The sequence below is a fragment of the Grammomys surdaster genome, unplaced genomic scaffold (assembly GCF_004785775.1).
Source record: "Grammomys surdaster isolate TR1022 unplaced genomic scaffold, NIH_TR_1.0 138, whole genome shotgun sequence".
Taxonomy (NCBI): Eukaryota; Metazoa; Chordata; class Mammalia; order Rodentia; family Muridae; genus Grammomys; species Grammomys surdaster.
In genome coordinates, this window is record NW_021604596.1 from 4904986 (window position 1) to 4928011 (window position 23026).

At 41.6% G+C, this 23026-nt stretch overlaps 1 protein-coding gene and 1 long non-coding RNA gene across 3 annotated transcripts in view; one reads left to right on the plus strand and one right to left on the minus strand.

Annotated features, from left to right (window-relative positions):
• Positions 1 to 23026, minus strand: part of Maml2 (mastermind like transcriptional coactivator 2) — a 326128-nt gene that overhangs the window by 200300 nt on the left and 102802 nt on the right. The window lies entirely within an intron of this gene.
• On the plus strand, positions 14843 to 19252 carry LOC114617722. The gene is made up of 3 exons (XR_003710864.1): positions 14843 to 14962; positions 16310 to 16393; positions 19169 to 19252. It is a non-coding gene; the product is annotated as an uncharacterized LOC114617722 (long non-coding RNA).

Sequence of the window (23026 nt, forward strand, 5' to 3'; positions counted from 1 at the left end):
GCTTACCCACTGAGCCATCTCTCTAGCACTAGTAACTTAAATATTCTTCATTTCATTCTTTTCTTAACACGAGACTATGAGGGAAGCCTGAGAGTGGTGTCTGCCACCTCCACAGCAGGCGTGGAAGTTTAGTCTTTGCTTCTAAGCAGGTGGCTGGTTCTGAGGAAGCTCAGAGTTCACATTTCCTAATTTAACTTTACTTTATGGCATTTTTTAAAGGTCTACATTAGCAAACATTAACTCTGAGACCAACATTAATGTCTCAGAAAGACACTACTGTTACTCTTAAAACTGAATAAAATAGCTATTCTTTCTAGAAATCACAAAGCCACTGAAATAAATCATCTGAGATGCTGCCCTTGGAAGTGTAGGCGGGAGTTAAAGTTCAGTCCTCTAGAAAGTAGCTGCTTTCCCCCCTCATCTGACTAGTTAATCTTCCTGGGAACAGGCTGATATTTACTCATCCCAAGAGGGTGTTGAATTGTCTGGACTCCAGAAGATTCCAAGGATAGAGAAAGTTCTGTGCTGTTCATCATCACAGGAAGAAAATCGCCAGCCCCCTCTGCAGAGTGCCGCTCCTTCTCTTGTGCTTAAAACGACAACTGGAACAATGTTACATGAGTTTAAATTAAGGAAAGGCTGTCAAGAATGCCCTCTTCTCCATAAGAGGATTGGTTGGGTCCTGGGATAAGATGTAAAGAAATACTTTGTAGTCTCCAAATCAGAATCAGATGGGTTAATAATGTATTCAAGGATTTTGCAACGATACCTCAAATGAAGTGACAAAAATACCCAACTGAAAATTTGAATTCTTTTCATCCCATTTTCTAACAAAGAGACAATTGTAATATATAAATACATGTATATAAAATATTATTTACTATTTATGTCTATATTAGACACTCAGACACAGATACAGAGAGGAAAGGGAGGGAGACAGTATCAGAGAGAGGACATATGTGTACAGTGGAAGTACTTGCATCTCATTTTCTTGGCAATGCTCAGAGTTTCACATAATGTAACATATGTGTAGCATGAGTAGTTAAACAATAGAGAATAAACACTTCCTTAAAACTAGAAAACAGTATTACCAACATAGGAGCTATTGGATCTGTGCCCAGCTTATTCAGTAAACAGATGAAACATGTGCTCCTAAGAAGTATTTATTTAGGATGTGTGCCTGTGCATGTGTACTGTGGTACACATGTGATCAGGGGACAACTCTAAAGAGTCAGGTGTCTCTGGCCATGTAGGTTCCAGGAATTGAACTTTGACTATCAAGCTTGGTAACAAGCACCTTCTATCTAACAAGCAACCTGCTGGGGCTGAAACATACTTTAAAGTCAAGATCAAGAATTCTTTGATATAACTTCCAGCACTTTTTTTGTATCTCACTAGACCTAGACAAGTACTTCTTTGGGCATCAGGATATAACACAAACACTCACATAAACACACACTCACTCTCATGCATACACACATACATATACTCACACACATACACACTCACACACATATACATATATGCACACATATACACATACATAGACACATATACACATACATTTATACGTACAGACACATACACATTCAATCACATACACATATATATTCATACACACATACCACACACTCAAATATATACATACATTTGCACACACCCATGTGCACATGCACACAATACACACATGTGCATGCTTGTGTATACAGGTATACCTACATGCACATACCACATCATACACACTACACACACACACACACACATATCAAACACATGCACACACACATATACACATACATCAAAAACATGCACATATGCACACACATGCAGCACACACACATGCACATGTACATATACTACATGTGCACACCATACATAAATATAGACATATACACACAAATCCAGCAAACATATATTCACATTCATACACACCACATATACACATAAACACATCCATATACATCCAACACATACACAAATACACACACACACACACACACACACACTTAAGAAATGGAGGGAAGTCTGGTAGCATACACTTCTAATCCCAGCACTGGAGAGGTTGAGGCAGGCAGATCTCTGACTTAGAGGCCAGTCTGGTCTACGTAACAGGTTTCAGGACAGTCAAGGCTACATAGGGAAATCCATTCTCAAAGAAGAAAAAGGAGAAGAAGAGGAGAAGGAGGAGGGGGGAGGAGGAGGAGAAGGAGGAAGAGGAGGAGGAGAAAAGAAGGAAGAAAGAAGTGGAGGGAACCGCACTAACCTCTCTGGGTTACAATAAAAACTAAATGTGACAAAGAGTGTGAACTTTCTGGAATCATTAGTTCCTATTTCTCTCTAGTGGCTTCTTATTCTTTTGTAACAGTAGACAACAAAATAGAGAAATTCTGCTGATGTTGGTGAACTGTGAACCCAGTTCCAAGGCAGAAGGTTTAAATAACCAGGCCGACTCCAGAACCATTGATGATGTTGTCTTCCAGATGAGAATCACTCACAGTCCTGAGGAACATGCTGTACACTGTGCACTTGCCTTCAGGTCCTGGGCCAATTTCTTCATCTCAAACAGCAGCAGTTGGCTGCCCATACTACCCTTTGCAGGCAGCTGTGTCTCAGTAGAAACTGTCAAACAGCTGATGCTAGAAAACTAAGTTTTCCTCTTTTAAGTTCTTAATTGCATCCATTCATAAAGTAAAATAAAATAAAATGAAATAATAAAATAAAATGAAATAATAAAATAAAATAAAAGCGCATGGCATGCCTTGTCCTTTCATGGGAATGACATTCTGAATTCGGTTTGTTAGGAGGTATTAGCAGAAGGTTTAGGAGAAGCATGGAGGGCTGTTTCAGCAATGGAGTAGCAGATAAAGTGTTCCCTACACAAAGATGAGGATTGCAGACAGGGACCCAGCACCCACACTGAAACTGGGCAAGGTGTATGCCTGTAATCCAAGCACTGTGCACTGCAGTCAAGGACAGGAGGATTCTGGGATTTATTTGCCAGACAGTCTAGCCAGCTAGTGAGTTCAGGTGGAGGCCCTGTCTTTAAAATAAATAAATAAATAAATAAATAATAATAAATGAATGAAGGCAATGGAGGAAGACCTCTGGCTTCTATGTGAACTCTTGACTACACACATACACACAGACACACAGACACACACAGACAGACACACACACACACAGACAGACACACACACACACACACACACCAGAAATGGGAGAAGAGGAGAGGAGGCAGGGTGGAGAGAGAAAGAGAAAGAGAGAGAGAGAGAGAGAGAGAGAGAGAACGCAAAGGGGAGAAGGGAAAGGGAGGAGAGAAGGGGGCGGGAAGGGAGAGAGAGGAACAGAAAAAGACAGACAGAGACAGACAGACAGAGTCAGAAACAAAGGGATGAGGAGGGTCTTCTTAGAGAAGTCTACTCCTAATACCCTCATTTTTTTATTTTGGGTTGGTCTCCCAAATGAAACAAATTAATATTCCCAAAGAGATGCAATTTTCTGTTTCTTTGTTTATGTGTTTGGAGAAAGGGTAAGCCGCATACCTGGTCACCACCATGAAGTGATGAACCATCTGTGTGGCAGAGTGAAGAAACCACTTAGGTTAATACAGTTGAAAGGGTAAGGAAGGTGCTTCGAGACATTACTCCAACCTAGAAACAAATGAGCGGACTCCATACTCCCCAAGATGGCTGAACAGATAAAGAACTTCAGAGATCTGGCCCCAGCACCAGCCCCCTCACAAGAAGCTATGTGATATGTGTGTGTGTGTGTGTGTGTGTGTGTGTGTGTGTGTGTGTGTGTGGTGTGTGATATGTATGATACCAGTGTACTGCATGAGTGTTCTGAACCATAGCATCAGATCTCTCTTGCACTTTCTGCTGTTTTTCTTTGCTAGCACTTATCCAAGTGGTTTCTGAATGAGTCACCAGTCAGTAGTTTCTATGAAGACATACATTATTGTCCTTTAGCTGTGTGTGTGTGTGTGTGTATGTGTATGTATGTATGTATGTATGATGTATGTATGTATGTATGTATGTATGTATGTAGATCTAAGACCAGAAATGGCCAATGGTTTGTTCTGTGTGGAACAGAAAGATGGAGGCAGATGGCCCCGTGCACGCTTCACTGGGTAAGCTCCTAGAGTTTGGCCACCACCTGTCTGTGGCTTCTGAGTTCCTTCCTTTCCCACACCCACCACTGAGCACAGCCCCCTCCACTGCTTGGTGGGGGCTGCTGTTTTCTCTCCTTTGCCTGTTTTCTTTCTCCTTTAAACACTTACTCTGTCTAGTAAAATGCTCATCCAGGAACAGAAACTGGAGCATGTCACAAGGTATGGCAATGAAGGTACGATTCCAGTATCAGGCTTCCAGGCTTTCCAGGATCAGGCCCCAAAGGAACCCAAACACTTTTCACAAATACGCACAATTAAGCATAACATATAGAAAGCACTGGGGAACAAGTCATTTAGGGCTAAGGTAATTAATGTACATTCTGAGTCAGAGTTTCACACTTCAGTTTCTAAAGATGTGTTTAATCCCCTCTTAGCAGAGCTATGTGTGTCTGTCCATGGACTCCACAAATGTCTAAGGCTGCTGAAAGCATCTTCTTAGAGGTGTTTAGATCAAAGAAGGCACTGAGTGGGACTTCCCCTGCTTTTAGTTGATGACTTACACTTACAAGTGGCCTTCTCTTTATAGTCTATATTCCCATTGTGCCTTGGAGTTGAGATGGCTGGTGATTCTCCTAGAGAAAGAATCTCCGACTTTAATACCATAGTCAAAGCCCACCCTAAATCCTATCTCCACGAAGCTGCCTCTCCATTTTGGTACAGAAATGTGCTCATCCTTTTCTCAACTGTTGGAATTGTCACTACTGATAGTGTGTGTGTGAGCGTGTGTCTCTGTCTGTCTGTCTGTGGTCTCTAGTATCTTTTCTGTGTTCTAAACCATGACAGGGAATGTAGGTTGATGACACACTTCAGTACATTCATTATTAGAACAAGTGCTTGATCACCCCTGTGCATTTAACTCATTCACTTATGAAAATGAAAATCAGAAAAAGACAGTCTGTTCTCAAGATACTTGGAGCTCACTGAGAGGGACAGGCAGAGAAAATGCGAAATCCAGTGCTCCATTCGTTCTCATGGAGGGCACAGGCAAGGGCTACAGCATAAGAGAGGCATCACTGGAGGAGCATGCACGTGTGTGTGTGTGTGTGTGTGTGTGTGTGTGTGCTAAACACAAGTGTGTGGGTGTGTCATGCTGAGGACAAAGGAAGATATCTCCTCTCTTGTTCTCTATCCTAACCCTTTAAGATGGGGTCTTCAACAGATTGGAAACTCACCTTTCAGCTATGCTGCCAGGCTAAGTGAGTTCTTGGGATCTGCCTGCCTCTGCCCCTTCCCCCTCCCTTTCCCCCATCCCCCACCCTTGCCCAGTGCTGGGAGTGGATGCACAGACATCCCCACCTGGCTTTTTTCATGAGTTTTAGAGATTTGAACTCAAGTCCTAATGTTCACCCAGCATCCTTACCTACTGACCCACCTCTGCAGTGGAATTCTTTCTTTTTTCTTCTTTTTGGTATTTTTCAAGACAGGGTTTCTCTGTATAGTCCTGGCTGTCCTGGAACTCACTCTGTAAACTCACTCTGGCCTCGAACTCAGAAATCTGCCTGCCTCTGCCTCCCAAGTGCTGGGATTAACAAGTCCTCATGTTCACACAGCATCCTTACCTACTGATCCACCTCTGCAGTGGAATTCTTGAATTGAGTCTTTAAGGAAAGCAAAGGTTGTGGAGAATTCTACCAAACACAGTAGCTGAGTAAAAGCAAACAGACTGCAAGGGGCCATGAAGCAAAGTGCTAGAGATTCTAAGGACAAAGGGAAGCCAGAAGACGTTTGAGCAGGACAGTGGTGTCAAAGAAGACCCAGGCTAATAAGTTATCAGTAAAAGGATGCGTGAATCTTTATGCAATAATTTTCTCAAGGTGTATTTCTTGCTACATTGTTGCTTCTATCAAATTTATGGACATTTGCTCAGCCATTTTATATTCCATCAACCTGGGCTTGCACTTCATGTGCATCACCAACACTGGCCATGGGATACTGTAAAGGAAAGCCAAGATGCTTATTCTGCATTTAGTAACAACCTCGTGAAGGCACAAATGCGTGCCACATCCAAAGAGCGCCACAACAGAACATGGAGTCAGTGCCCCCAATATAAGATACAAACTTCACTGTCCTTGATGCCATCACACAGTATCTCCACTAGAGTATGGCTCAGACACTCCCAGGGAGCATACAGTTAAATCCCACACTTGTCCAGAGAACAGCAGTCACCAAGAGTGTACCCCATATCTTCCCCTTTGTACGTTTACATCCTGGTTCTCACCCTACCTCACAAATGCAATCTTTAAGTTATTTTTATGAAAATGAGAAAAAAAGCCAAGGTCATTGCAGAGAAGACTTCAGAAGTTGGTGAGGGCATTTGAGGGTTGCCAAACTTCTCGGTGATTACAGAGCCGAGACCGCCCCCTGGACGGGACAAAGCACCTTCTGATAAGCACCATCTGGTTCAGAAGTGTTACTAACCTCCGTTAATTTGTGAATTGTTTCCCTGACTATGCATTCTTACAACCACTAACCCAGTGTAATTCAGTAGATTTCAATAAAATTCGCTCAGGAAGATTAAAACAGTTTTAGTGATTATAAACCATGTAGGTTTGTCAGACACTGATAATCTATGGGCCCCGTGACCTGGACCATTTGTGTCTAACTATGATTTAATGTTCCCCTGCCCCCATTTGCAGCCCCCATTTCACAGCTCAGGGCTGCTTTTTTTATTTTTCCAAAGCAACCTTTCTATTCGGAATAAGTTTTCTTACCAAGATACTACAGGCAAACTGACCATTAAGTAGGTGGATATATTTGCTTTCTATTTAGGGGCGCCTGGTTTAAGTCCCAGTTCTTTGAAATAAAAAAGCATCAGGAAACACTCCCAAGTGTGCCTTTGACTTCCTTCCCTGCCTGTCAGTGACAGGAGGCAGCTGTGGCCCAGGCTTTGACTTAGTTTAAAGGCTGATATTTGACTCCAGCTCCCAAACAGCCATCATTCTTGTGCTTCAGTCCTCGGCACTGCGCCTCCTTCGTGAACCCCCTTAACTGTCATTGTTAATGGGGGAATTACTTCACAATCCAGTTTCCAGTACACCCATGGGTATCCCTGGGTCTTGGGGCATGCATGCATTTTTATCAAATTGTAAAATGAGTGACTTATGTGGGTTAATTGAGACTAGTATTTTAAGGTTAGAATTTCTTGAATGAATATTTAAGACATTAAAGAAAACAGTTTCCCTTAGGATTTTTGTGATGTAACTTCTCCTGCCTCAGTTTGAGTTGGAACACATCACTCGAGGGTGGACCACACAGAGGATAGGTTCCCTTCTATTGGATGAAAGTTAAATGACCTAATGCCTTAAACAGAAGAATATTTATATATACCAAATAACTCATATCTCACCATTTTTCCCTCCAATCCTTACCTGGGTTGGGTAGCCACATAATATGTAAGGACCCAATTAAATTTCAAGTAAATATTATCAGCCATAAGTATGTATCATGCAATATTTGGGGTATAATTGTACTAAAATATTACTTACTAATTGCTTGTCTAAACTTGAAATCCAGCTGAGAATCCTCTATCTTACTTGCCTACTCTGGCAATCTAACATCTGGGGACACTGAATGGTGGTCAGAACTTCACTACCTCCAAATTACGGGTCTGTGCAACCCCTAAGAGGCTATTCTTTCCTTGGGATTATATATAGTGGAGATGTCCCACAGGCTGCTCCCAGGGCCCCCATGGAGCCATCTGGCTCAGGGTCTAATGGAACTAGACACGGAAGATTTAAAGTTTGTTGAAGAGATTTAAAGCAATACAAACAACATCCTCCACGTAGTGCACGCTCAACAGATTTTTACTGAGAACTCTAATGTTCAGTGTCATCCAAGGTGAACATGAAGATAAAGTGGAATATCATAAGAGGTATTACTCTACTGTCCACCAAATACACAGAGTCCTTCAGAGGCCCTGCCACTCCTGCTTGCAGGGGCTCTCCTGATTTCCCCAGAAGTTAGCCAGGCTTCCTTCATTTTTTCAAGGGAAACTGTAGGCGGTAGCACTTACAGCACTGCCCTGGAGTCGGAACAGTTCTGGTACCAGCAGCTTCTGTGCCTCTCGGTCTCTTCCCAGCCCTCACTCAAGTGAGAGTAATAAATTCTGCTGCAGATGTTGCGATAACCGTACCCAATAGGTGCTTTCCATTGTCAACCTGAATGGATTTAGAATCATTCCAGGAGGTTCACCTCTGGGAGTATCTGGGAGGGTTCCAGAGAGGTTTAACAAAGGAGGCAAAGTCCACGTTCAATATGGGCAGCATCCCCACGGCTTAGGGGCTCAAGCTGAATGAAGAGGATCCACAATGATCTCTCTCTCTCTCTCTCTCTCTCTCTCTCTCTCTCTCTCTCTCTCTCTCTCTCTCTCTCTGTGGCAACGGCCTCAGGTCCCCCTGCACCCTGGCCACCCTTTCCCCTCCACAGTGTTTAACAGAACTTACTGCAGAGCCAGCAGAAGCTCTAGACTCCCAACAGCCCACAGAGAAAAGCATCACCCGCCTCCCTCAGCAGGAACAACTTCATTCTGCTACTCCTTTCCTCCTCTACCCTCCCTCACACCTACAGATGTATGAATCTCTTCACTACAGCTTGCAGTTGTATGATGCAGCCTTTTGTGAATGCTAAGAGCTGAATTAGCAGACTTTGTCTTCAATGCAAAACAGAAATAAGATCAGCTTCCTGGCATTCAGGAGTATGTATGAGTTAGAGGTTGAACTACACTGTTGAGGAATACTGTGATTTTGTTAATATCTAGTCATGTCAGTAAGACTATAAGGATCATGTTGGCCCATTGCATTCTGTGCTGTTTATTTTCAAAAATGAATTTCAAATACCCTTGGATAAAAAGCGAAAGGACAGCCCTTCCCTCTGTCCTGTTGATCTTGTATGACATCACAAAACATTCCTATTCTTGGAGTCTTGGGCTACAGTGTTGGGACAGGTCATAGTGCCTTCTTCATAAGTGGCACTTGCTGAGTACCCGTGGACTCAGTCAATACACAGGGCCTTAGCTAGCAGGGGTTTCATCAACATTGAGGTGATGTATTGCCCTTCTATGTAGAATCTTTGTGGGTTTTTTATCCCTGGCAAAATGCAGTGACTTTCTTTAAAGCAGGTGTTCACACTGAGAAATAATAATTTATTACAATGTTGCTCATAATGTCAGCTCTGGAACGTGATGGAATAACCTAAAGAGGTTTGGGAGAGCTGTGGTTTCAGATTATTTAGACTTAAGGCAGTTAGCTGACTTGGTCGTGAGCTCTCAGGAATGACATGAGTTCCCACCTGCTTTGCATTGTCTGGTAATATGCCCATCAAGACTCAGAGACAACTCTGACCTCTGTATGTTTTATGTCCTCTGTCATTCTGGAAACAGTGTAACACTGAGAGGACCAGGCTGCACTGAAGTTAGAGGTCCTACTCCTTTAGCATTATTCCTCTGGAGACAGCCAATAATATTGCTTCAGCTACACAGATAACCCATGAATGGCTGCTTTGTTATTTTCCTGAGACAAGGTTTCTCTCTGTAGACCTGGCTGTCTAGGAACTCACTCTGTTAACCAGGCTGACCTTGAACTCAGAGATCTACTTGTCTTTGTCTTCATAGTGCCGGGACTAAAGGTGTGTGCCATCAAGCCTGGATGACTATAAACTACTTCAGGAGCTGTATAGGAGTAAACTTCAATCACAAGTCTGAATCACTGCTGAGATCTTAGCTTCCTCTTTAGCACTTAGAAGACATGAGTGATAGTTCTGTCCAACTATCTACTCATTTTAGCGTTTTATGGTCCTGCTTTTTCTACTAAAGGTACCTAGTCTCGGAAATACTCATTTTTAATGGAGAACAGCTAAAAGTTTGCCATGTTTGCAGATGCAACCAGAAGGTCAATTCGCCAGGGCCTAATCACCTCAGCAGTTGGGTGACTACATCTCACAGAACTGTTCTTCATTTGCTTCTCTTCCCTACTGGCTACTTCTCTGTCTAGTATGACATTCTCATGCTCCACCCTTTCTCCTCCCACTGCCTGCTTCTCATTATCAGACTTTCACTTGGACTCAAATGGGGGTTTTCTTGTTGTTTCTGATAGAACCTAGTGACATTCTTAAAAGCAGACAATTTCACAGTGAAGTGTGTTTCCAAGACAAAGTGTTCAGTTGATAACTTCCCGTAGCCCCCAGGTCAAACGAACACATGGTGGACTGCAGAGTGGACCACATTCACAGTTCCCCTCTTGGGGAATGGGCCTTCTCCTTGAGAGAGTTGTGTATTTCTTCACTGCTCGTGAAATACAGTTATGAAAAGGAGTTCAGACACATGGTCATCCTCCAATCTACCTCATAAGCAGCACTGTAAGCCTTCCTGCTGAAGCCTTCTCTGCTTCCGAGCTTCCTGGAAGCCCAGGATGCATTACCCTAGGTTGGAAAGGTTCTCTCTGATTGCCACAATGACCATGTTGGGGGGGGGGGGCACTGGGTAGAGAAAGTCTGTGGGTAAGAAAATGTCAGATGAACCAGGCTGACAAGTCTTTGCTCTTAGCACAAAGGGCAAGGATAATGAGGTATCATTTCTCAGCTGTTCCAAGCTTTGAATCCACCACTTCTTTTTAGTTTCTAATCTGTGATCCGGTGTACATCCTGGTGGCCTGGTGATACCAACAGGTGCTTGCTGAGGAAGAAAACTTTAAAAGGCAGAGCCATTCTTGTCTATCCCAAAGTTAATCATCTGTAAGTCTATGGGAGTCAATGTAACTAAGTATGCTCCATTTGTTAGTTTACTTATGTAAAACATATGCAATGACAGGATCAAATTCCAAAGAATTGTGTTTCCATTCACTTAAATTATCTTTTGTTTGATGTTTTGTATTATAGTAGTGATGCTTTGAATTGTACCGCCCATTTTACAGAAAATTATAGACTTAATAAAGATAACTTGTAAGCATAAGAAGTAATTTTATTTTTCATGTTTGTCTGATTTATGGTCTGTGGTGAAAGTGTACTGAAGCTGGGTATGTTGGGAATAAAACTGTATTTTACTTATTTGTATGCAACAGCACAGATTGTGCCCAGGGCTTTCTGTATGCTAGACAAGTGCTGCACCTCTATACTAAACCCCCAGCCCACATCTTACTTTGAATATTTTACACTGAGAAGTTTACATCATTTTTTGTAAACAGAAAACGAGGTATATAAAAGAAAAAAACTTTGTCATAGCAACACCATTACGGTTTCTTTAGAAATAAAGATTAAACATAAGCTACGGGAGGTTAAAAGTCCTGTGGCCCTTGAGGAAGATGTTTTCTAGCGGCCAGGTTTGACAGTTCACAATCATGGCTAACTCCAGCTCTAGGGGACCTGACGCCATCGTCTGGCCTCTGTGGGCATTACACTCATGTCTATATATCTCCACTTGGAGAGACACACAGATATAAAAATAAAAACTTGAGAGGCTACAGATTAGTTACTACTCTACTGATCGTATATGGCTTAATTTTGTCACTCATGGAAACATCACCGACCCAATCAGAAAACATCTGCATGCACATAATAAGTCCCATGGTTAGTGTGACAATATGGGGAACTTTCTGTGTATTTCCTATTTTTCTCATTGTGGTTGTGTGTTTCTCTGGATAGGGTGAAAAAGCACCCTTTACTTAAGTATGTGTTTGTCTGAGTTATACCTCTTTACTCTACACATATGATATTGGGCTGTTAGGGCAGACTTGCCTAGATATCCCCTTCTTTTTAAGGCAACAATAGCATTGTTTTCCAAAGTCTTTCCTAAGCACAACTGCTTTAGATGCAACCAAAGTGAATTTCCCCAGAGACCTTCTCTCAAGTGGTAGCTTGGTTTCCAGACGGGAGCAAAAGAATAAGAAGCACAAACATAAATTCTTTGATCTCTTAATCGAGTTTCCCCCTTGGTTTAATTCTTTTCATGTCCCACTCCTTAGTGGGGTAGTTGGTTCAGCTGTATAGGCCTGGGTTTCTTATCCGTGAGAAAGAAATGAACACACCTTCACCCATAAAGCTACTGAGGTGACACAATGGCTTGGAGACAGTAAGAAGAAAGTAATCTGTTGTTATTATAATGCTATACATCTGTTAATTCCTAAGTATTAATCTGTTTACCTAAGTATTAGTCTGTTCATTTCTCACGGACTAAAGCTCTAGCAATGACTGCCTGGGCTGTGCATTACGTTATTGGAGACACTCTAGTGAGTCCATTCTTGAAGTCCAGCCCTCCTCCAGCTTTACTCTGGTCCCTACGGGAAACTACACTTCCAAGCTCTACAGTGTCACTTCCAAGTGGCAGCAATTTGATGGAGAGCCCTCTTCCAAGCTGTCTTCAAACAGTGCCCCACCCCCACGAAGATGTCTTCCCAGCCTCCTCCTTTAGTGGACATCTCTCTCCTTTTGCTTGCACAACACGGCCCTGTCACTCTGCCACAAAGCTCAGACATGAGCCTCACGCACAGCGCCGGGTACAAGTGCTCACTTACTGGTACTGTCTGCTTCTTTGGGATAGAAGGTGACTTTTTTTTTTAAACCTTTGCTCACATTTGCACTCAGCATAGAACCTATGACAGTACAGAGACCATGCAGCCAATTGTTTTAAATTTATGTTTGTTGACCATAGTTCAAGGAGCAAAAAGAAAAGTGAAAAACAGAACCAGGTCATTCTATGAAACTAGCAATTTTTTTTTGTTTTTTTTTCTCAAGATCCTACATGTTTTGGTTTTGTTTCATTTTCAAATGGCATCATGCATATTGGAAGACATTTTGTTAATTTCCAGGAAAAGTACTTTGTTTAAAAGCACTTCTCATTGACAAACTGAACACTGTGAAACACTGAGCCATTTTATGTAAATGTCTTGGACAAATTTCAATATTTACATATTCTAGTGATTTCCAATGTCCACAAATTCTTTGCTGCCTCTCCTTTCAAACAGTAAAAAGTCACTACCTTTCCCCTGAAATGTTCAGCAACAGAAATGATGGCTTGCCAGGAGGGACACTTGGTCATAAAGGACAGGGATCCTCCCTGGGTTGCTTACTGTCAGTGGGTCAGCCATTTGCTGAGGATCCTGCCACTGGCCACCTAAGTAAGCTTGGAGCCGATCTTCCTGTCTCACTCACACTTTCTTATGGTAGCAGCCTCAGTAGATGGCTTGTCAAGAAAGTGTGGCCTGAAACCACTTCATGTGACAGAAGTGCCCACTGTCATTCATTCTGTTAATAATTTATTTAGTGAATACTTATTAGTCTTCACCAGTCATAAGATATGTTTCAAGTGCTTCCTATCTGAGTGTCCTTTGCCATCTTACTCACTGGGCAGCTTGAGGCTTGGGGTCATTTTGGGACATATTTACCGTAAGAAAGTTTTTAAGAACTAATTTTTATAATGGAATATGGATTTGAGTGGGACTTAAGAAAAGGCTTGGGGTTAATTACGGTTTTAACAGGTAGGATCTCAAGCAAAGTGAGGCTTGACAGTTTTAGGCTTTTAAGTAAAAAGGCAGTGGGTCTCAGGGTGCTAGATGACTAGAATCCTGTGAAGCGGTCTGTCTGCCTGTGAAAGCAATCAGTGTCAATAACACCGCCCTTAGGATGAAGGACAGTGAGTGACATTAATGGTAAGAAAAATATTCCACCAGTAAAACATCCCCTAATTAACACTAATCTGTTCCCTGGAAAAGCTGCTTGAAAGGGAAGAGATTTTCTCCCCACACGCCAAACTGCCAAGCAGTAATTTGGAAATTTTTCCATTTAGTTTCAAGGAATATTAAAAAGCTTCACCCAGCAAGAATTAAAAATGAATCTATTACCAATCTCATGTATTAAAAATATGATCCACTCCAGGCAATGCCAATTCCTAATTGAGCACATTGGCTAAAATCAACTAAATCTTGCTGTCTTCAGAACGAACATTTACCATCCTTCATTTTCTTTATCATCAAGTGCATTTGCTTACGTACGGGACTTCATGCGATACAATGGCTGCTTACGTACGGGACTTCATGCAATACAACGGCAAATGTGGGTCTTGCCTTCTTAAGCCGTCTCAATAAAGATCAGGTGAACTCAGCAGAAAACAAACGTTAACAGTGCGTTAGATGAGGACTGCTCTTTCACAGGACCCAGGTCTGACTCCAGCACTCCCTTTTACAACTGCCTGCATCTCCCACCCCAGGGGTCCCACACCTCTGGTCTCTGAGGGTACTACTCAGACACACATGTGCATAATTTAATAATAAAGTAATTTTTTTCAATTGCATGAAACTAGTGAGATTATCTTTATGCCATTCATTTGGGAAGCCTGGAGAAAATTTAATTGATGGGTCTGATACAGGATAAACTCAATACAGGATAAAATCATTATGCACCCAAAAATATTCTCAGATTCTGTAATGTGTGGTCTTTGACATACATTTCATCCTTTGAATATTCCAGTTTTCTTGTGGTAAGTGGCAATAACAGCAGGACTGTCCATGTTATCTTGCCTGAAGTGAGAAACAGGCTTGGTTGTTGTGTTTAGTATTAGTTTTAAGCAGGTATAAAGTGCATTGTTATATCATCTTCCTTCTTCATCAGGTTAGTTCTTTAAAAACTCAGTTCTCAAGTTATTATTGTTATTCTTATTGTTATTATTATTTTCTTGTCCAGGCTACTAGGAGAGACAGTCTCATGGAATCTATCTCCAATAGGCTTCTGGAAAGCCTCTTCTTGGTCACCTTTGGCCTGGCTCCTCCCACTGGCATCAGCTTCTTTGAGGCAGTTGATCACGCTCAGGTGAATTCTTGTTTTCCTGCCTATGTCTGCTAGCACGGCTTTAATGTACGCTGCTTTTCTCCTTTGCCGGGATCAGGTAGCCGGGGCAGAAGAACATGAAAAACCATTTCACTTCCCTCGATTCCACTGCTATCCCCAGAACAGCCCTGTACCGCTGACTTCCACCTCCGGATGACTTCCTACTCGGTTCAGTGAGAAAGGGGTCGGCCACTACCACTCCTGCCCCGCATAGGATATTTCAGCTTTGTGGACAGTCATGAACATTAAAAAACAAAACAAAACAAAACAAACAAACAAACAAACAACAACAAAAAAACCCCTCACACTAAGCGAGGCTTTCAAGGGGTTGCTTAGTCATCTGGACCGACCAGACCCGACCAAACCAGACCAGACCAGACAAGCCTAATTCTCATAAAGGTCCTGGCTCCTGGACCCTCACGTGTTCATCAAGTCTTAACAGTGTGACCATGAATTCCATTGAGGTGAAGCAGCTGCTGGCTGGCTGAGGTGGGGGTGTGGTGTGGGGGCATGGTCTAGCCATTCACAAGCAATTTGGAAGTCTGCTGATATGGGCACCCCAGGAGCCAGGCTCTTTTATATAACTATGTTCACGTATTCACTTGTAAAGTTGTCTTTGATAGTTTTTAAATGTATTAATTATTTTTTGAAAATACAGCGACTTCTGTTGAAAAATAAAAGTTCTTTATTCTCGAATCTCCAAAGGTGGAGCGTCATGGGGCAAGCTATAGAAAAAAAGACCTTTTTAGTCAGCTCAGGGTTTAAATGTAGCAAAAAGGAAAAGCTGTTTCTCGGCAGAAAAAAATGCAACAAAGACTTTACTTCTTACTAAATAGCTTAAGAATGTCTGAACAAAAACATCTCAAATCTATCTAGTGCCAGGATTTCTCAGATAAGTCAGGAGAGGAGAAAAATTTGTCTCAATCCAAAGCACCAAGAAATCATGGAGGGCAAAAAGGGACAGTTCATAAGGAATACAGCTGAAGGAATACATCAAAACCCTGTCCTATATGCATGGCTGAGGCAAACGGCTGTTTTCAGTTTAATCTTGCTTAGATTCTGTAGACTAGTCCAGCTCTCCTCCAAGAAGCCCTCCACGCTCAGGGTCTCCCAGGGGCCCTTGCTGTACCCCCCACTGTCTACCTGGCTGGATGAGCATCAGGCACCACTTGTCTGCCCTGTCTAATGCATTCCTGCTGTGAGCTGGTCTTTCTTGGGCTAGCCTGTGAGTCCCCTAACTAGACATGAAGACTGACTAACTCAACTAACCTATGAACATTTTCTTCAAAGCAACTAAGACTAGACATAAAAATGAGTACTTCTTTTCAGGACCAGAAACAACAACAACAACAACAACAACAACAACAACAACAACAACACAGCCTTCCATCAGGAATTCTCAAACATTTACAGGTACGTAGTTGTATTTTGAAGCCACTGTAGACTCTTCTGGCTGAGGAGAGAGCCAGTTGCTTGGTGTCTACTTCCACTTAATATTCTGCTTTGCAAAATCACAGATGGGCATCAAAGGCAGGAAGGTGGGTGTAGATACAAGAAACAGAAGTTTATTTGCAAAATTTTGAAGTCCTAGAACCAGAGAAATCTTTTCCTAAATAGAGAAGTATTGTATGGAGGATGCTGATGTGATTTTTAACAGCAGTTAGCACATTTTCAGAATTATTATCCTCAATAGAATAACCTGAAGATTGAAATAGCTTTTTTTAAAAGAAAAAAAAAGAGTTTTAAGTGAAATGTGGACTGTTTTAATGAAAAACTCCCCAAATATGAATATTCCCAGTTCCATTTTTAGAAGGTGAATCCTGGGCTACTCAGATTGGAGATACTATGGACAGGCAACTAACGTGACTTCAATAGGAAATGGCTATAGCTTCAATAGCTAATAGCTATGCAAAGCTTTCAGGTTTATAATAAAATGCTGAAACTCATTATTATCTGTTTACAGATTTATTTTTCTTCTCATATACATATATATGTATATATCTCTAAAGCTCCTCAGTTTAAATGTTGGACTTCATTCAATGATCTTTTAAGGAACTGCACTATTATTTTATCTTTCTTTAGAATATGTTTACTATTCTGCTTACTTTTTCATGTGTAGGGTGGGTTGGGGACCTGCATGTGGATGCCAGAGGACAAGCTATAGGGTTCTTGCTTCTACCATGGGGTTCATAGAATTAAACCGAGGCCATTAGGCTGGGTGGGAAGTGCCTTTACCCCCTGAGCCATCTCACTGGCCTCATTTTTCAATGCTTTACATGTTTATTTTCAATTTTTGAAAAGGAGGCAATGAAATGCAGGAAAAGGAGGCTGTATGTGAACTTCTTCATAGCCTCTCTGTGCAGAGATGGAAACAGGGGATGGGCAAATGAATAGGCAGAGATGCCAAGTGGGCTTTAGGTTAGTATATAGGGCATCTGCACCTTCTTGATTTTCAAGGATAGCCCACATCACATTGCATTGCTTCCTTTTGGGCTGACAGGAAACCTATAGCCTGCCTCTCTCAGTTCTGTGAGGCTTTCTGTGAAAGCTTTACCTCTTGCTTACAGGGCCTTGTCATGGGTTACCACATCCTCTCTGCATTGTCATTCAATGTTCTCATGGTCACATGAGCTAGCTGAGCACAAAACTGTGTTCCCTTGTAAGTAGGGAAATAGAGACCTATGTGTCATTCCAAACTCAGACAGGGCATGCAGACTCAATAATTCAGGAGACAGAGTTGAAAAATTAACCAATGTTTTAATGACCTCAGCTGTCATGTAAGATAATATATAAGCCAAACAATATAAATACAAGGACTTAAACTATGATATACCTCTCTGCATTAAAACTCTCACCTACCAGGTCAAATTTACTTTTTATATTTTCTTTTGCCAATAGTACCCTACTGTCTGTTCCCATGACACATCTGGTGAATCAGAAACAGGGTGATTTCTAAGTTTGTTGGCCAGATGATCCAGCAGAAATAGTGAGTTCCATGTTAGTGAGAAACTGTCTCAAAACTGAAGTGGAGAGCAACTGAGGAAGACACCCAATAGAGACTCAACAATGACTTGTGGTCTCCACACACACTCCTGTATTCATATGCATACTGTACAGACACAGTCCCATGTACACATACACAGAAACACACCAACCGAAAATAAGACCAGAGCAGGAACTAGTCAACCACATTTCAAACCTATGACGTAAAAAGTGTGACACTTGAGAGCAAAGCTGATTGTTCATGAGAGCACAGAAAGTGTCAGGGCAATAATGTCAGCACCTTCTCTGGGAAAGCAAACATTTAGGAAGTATTATCCACAGTTCACTCCCTCCCTCCATGAGACATAACCCACCAATGCTATAGTAGGTCTATCTTAGGTTCTCATTTTTTGAGCACTCAAATCACTTTACTATCAACTTGACTCAATGCTTCCCAAGAGTGCTAGTGGCTGCAATGAATACTTGGAGCTGACTTGCAGACAGGTGAAGTGGTAGCCTGAGACTAAAGATGTCTCATGACACTGGACAACCACACTTCCTAATGAGAACTGATAAAGTGGAAAGCTTGTAATCCTGCTTGATGGAGCAGTGATCCAGCCATTGTGTTTGTGGGTCTAAAGATCAGAGTTTGACTTTAGCACATCCTTGCCTGTGGTAGCTGACGGTCCTCTCTAACATATCACGTCACTTACTGACCATGACCCATGAGCCTTCTCTTCAGAAGGCTGTGTAGATTAACACTATGCTCTAAACCACTTGAGAGAGACTCAAGATAGCATATAATTAAGTGAGGGATTTTTTGGCATAAACTAAAAGTACTACAGAAATTCCAAGAGGGTAAAGAGCCTTGTGATGGGGCAGCTTCTTAATGGCCTGTGGTCCTGGGGGGTGGGGGGGCGGAGCTGTCTCCTGTCCTGGAGAAGCTGGGCAGAAATCAAGGGAGGGCCTGGATCTGTAGAAAAGGAAGCCATAGTGCTGACTCATCCTATTGGAACTCCAGAACTACAGATCAGATCAACAAGTTGTTTGTGTTTTGTGCCCTTCAGAATAACACCTGGGAATCAAGAAGGAGAAGCAGGCCTTCATTCCTATTTGAAGTTGAAACTCTAAGTATTAACATAACTAAACACAGAACCAGGTATCTAGTGTAGGATGTGTACTAAGTTTTCATTATCTTCTTCTTAGGATAAATGAATGCTGCCATCTATTCAATGAAAATACTTAAACAAATCTGTAAAACGAACAGAAGGAAAAGCAGCACTTGCCACCAAGCGCATGCAAGCCTGAGTACTAAGTGAGACTATTACACTGGATTTGTTCCGGAGACTAGCAGGATGGTAAGGCAGTGAGCTTTGCCGCAGTTAATTCCTAGTTATGGAAATTATTTCATAAGTTTTCACTCAAATACTCCGCAGAAATCTTCACAGAGAGATAACGAGTTTTCAACAAACCAATGTTGACATGGTAGAAAGTTAATGCTTACAGGCTTTCCCCGTCTATAATAACAACCGAATATAGGAGAACTCAAGCAGGAGACAGACAAGAACTAAGGTATTTTCTTCCAGACTGATCATGAGGTCTCCTTACCTGTCATGTGGAATCTTGTAGTTGCAAAAGAGTGAATCAAAGAGCAGAGCATAGTGATGAGCAAGAGAATCAGGGACAGAGCCATCATCTTGCAGTGACCCTGGGTGGGCATGCAAAGCTTGATCTCTGGCCTCTGCCCACCTCTTGCCTTAGTCAGCACTGTCTTCGATCTCTGTCATCTTTCTTTCCTCTGTTTTAAGCTTGTTTCTGGGATAAGACCAGCAAACCTATATAGTTCCTACAGGGTCATTTGTTTTAAATGCCATTCTTTTAAATGGCACATCTGGAGAAACAGGACACTGTGCTGCAGATTTGCCTTAATGAAACTGTTCTAACTCCTGCATCCTTTTGGATACCAAACCTGTCCTAGCAGACAGTTGTAATGAACAGGGATATCTTCATTCTAGGGCAGCTACTGCTGTTCATGTGAGTATGTCCTCTGACTTGCCTGCCAAAGTCATCTCTTCTTCTCTGTCTCTTTTTTCCTCTGTCTCTGTAACACACAAACACACACACACACACGTCTGAAAACTTAAAAAGCAATCTAAAACCTTTATGATCTATAGACATTTTTACACAGTAATATACATTTAGAACATCTTTGCTCTGTTTCCATTTCTTAACTGCTGGTCAGCCACAAAGCTCTCAAGTCATTTTTGAAAACAGTGGTCAGTATTCTGATTTTAAAGTCATAGCTCAGTTAACAATAACAGTGGTTGTAGACTATCTTGGTAGTGAGTCTCCATGTCCCAGAAATGTATGGAAAACATAACTATTCCATATGCAACTAGAATAAGAGTAACAGGAGGACAATCTTGAAGAATGACTCTTCAATATTTGAAAGTCTTCCTGAACAACCTTTTCTTAGGAAATTATAAAAAGAGTCTTTTTTTTTGCCAGAGTCAGAGCAATTTATCTAACAGCACCCTCCAGAGCTACAAAAATTGGCATTCTCTATGACAGACAAAATTTGGAATTTGGTTCATAAAGCCTCCCAAGATGTCTGCACTCATTTTCTCCATTAGTTCTGGAGGGAACATTATCACAAACATTGCCCCATCAGTGGGTTTGTAAATAAAGTTTTATTGTGACACAGACATACATATCCTTTTGTTTACACATTGTCTATTGTTATTCTGTGACTTTAAGAGTAGACCTGCATTGGCCTGGTCACATGCACACAATTTCTAACATATATGGTCTTGCTCTTTTTACAGCAAGTTTGTTGTCCTTTGACCTACAAGGACTCCCTTCTTCCATCTGGCCTTCTGACTAACAACATAAAGATGTCTGGGTTGTAGACTCACTCTGCTCTCTTTGTAAACTTCTGTGTGACCTGAGTCAGAGGTTGATTTCCTTAGCCTAACTTCCTGTTTGCAAAGCAAAGGAAGTTGGTCCAGGTAATCCCCTATTCCTTGTTTAAGTCCTTCTAAATTTCTGGGTTCCAAGGAGAAGGAGAGCTTTCTTTGTGTTGTTTTTAACCAGGGATGCGTATAAATTCAAAAAGACTTTACACAAATCCCAGCTTACCTCGAAACAATTCAAGTCTTTTCTAGTATTCATCAACCAAACAACCTGCCTTGTTATCTGTCATGGCCATGCTGCAGGCTGCAAATGTGCTGGAGAGACCACAATGTCAGGTGCACAACTGGTTCACACTTTCCTATCTCAGACACCCTACCCGCTTATGCCAGACATGAACACTCTGCTCTGTAGGGTTGTGAAAGTGGGTTGAGTGCCCCACCTCTGCTGTGGTGCTAGGGCACCAGCAGAAATGACAGGAGTTACCACATCCAAAGGGCGCTTTTGAGTTCCTGACAGAGACAAAACTCCCTTGTCTTAGTAGGACTGGATTTATTTCTGTCAAAAACTTCAGAGTCATTGGCATATTCTGCATGGTGTAATTCCTTTATTAAACACTTAGCATAACCCTGGATGAAAGAAGTGTCAGTATAGTAAGAATAATCTTGTTTCCCAAATCCCCACAACAGCTGCTGGATCCTTCTCTAGCGGCTAGCTTGACAGAATAAAAGATGTGAGAGGTTATGTTATCTTAAAAATGAAATCAGGGAGATGGGAAAAATACACTAGACCTCAATGGTAATCGCTATGATTTTAAACCCTGAAGTCCTATCATCTTTAAAATAAACATTTCTCTTGCACATTCTTTCTTCCTGCTAAATAAAGGGGAATGTTTTCGAGTCTCTAAACCAGAAAGGATTGGTCCATAATTTCCATAGCAGGAAATTTTGGTTGTGAAGAAGCTTACATGGAATTTAGAAGGCACAATGAACACTATTCATTTTAAAACATTATATTTCAAAACAGAAAGAAGTGGATTTCAAGTGGAACCACTTGAGGGTTTTTTTTTTTTTTTGAGCTTGGTCATCATCTTTTTCCTAAACACCTTACAAGACATGGGGACCGTTCTACACATACCAACATTCTTGAGCTTGTATATGGACCTATGCTCTCCCTTGTATGCTTTTTCTTGCAAGAAGAAGAAGTACCATCTATCACGTCTGCTTGTTTAATCATCTTCCCAAATACCAAATACTACCCCACCCCGATTCTGTAACCTCCGAACTAGATAGTAACATTTTTCAGAATATGCACAAGCCAGCAAGGATTTTCAGAAATGGAAATCTGCACTGGGAGCTTCAGCAGAAGAGCAGTGGTGCACGGATTGCTCGAGCCACTGCTTTTTTTGAGCCCTCCCCAGCAATGCCTGTATTTTGTAGGACTTTACCTTCTCTTCTTGTCCGGATAGCCTCCTACTCATCCTTTCAGTCCCATGTCTGATCCACTCCCGGCTAGCCTTTGAATGCTTGGAGAATAGAGGGACTTATAAAAACCAGTGGTTTGTTTGGAAAGTCTTCCTTGATGACCTCAGCCCATGTTGATCTCTACCTTCCTGAAGTCCTTTGAGATTCACCGCCTAACCCAGACAATTAACACCTTATTATCCTTGGCTCTGACTGCCTGCACCCTCCCCCTCAACACACACATAAACTCTTCTTTTAGATAATTATTTCACACGAGTTAGTTTCCTCTCTCTAATTAAACTGTCAGCTTCTTGTGAATGGAGCCATCTTTTTTAGGTGCATAGTAAACAACCAATTTTTTTCTTTTTTCTTCAAGAAATAGAATTTTCCATACGACAATCTCAGAGATCATTTGTTAGTTATGGCATGGTGGCTACAAATGAAACCTTTAGATCAGAACAGCAACAGGGCCGAAAAGCCTCAATCTTCCAATGATAATTTAAATAAATAAATAAATAAGAATATTCAGATTAGATTAAAGACAGTGGTTCAGACATTACTTGTAGGGCAGAATGTCTAAGTATTTAAAGGAGACTTAAATAAACAAGAAGAAAACACATACACACTCACAAACACATTCATACTCACATACACACAAACATATACACAAACTCACAGTCACACATACTCA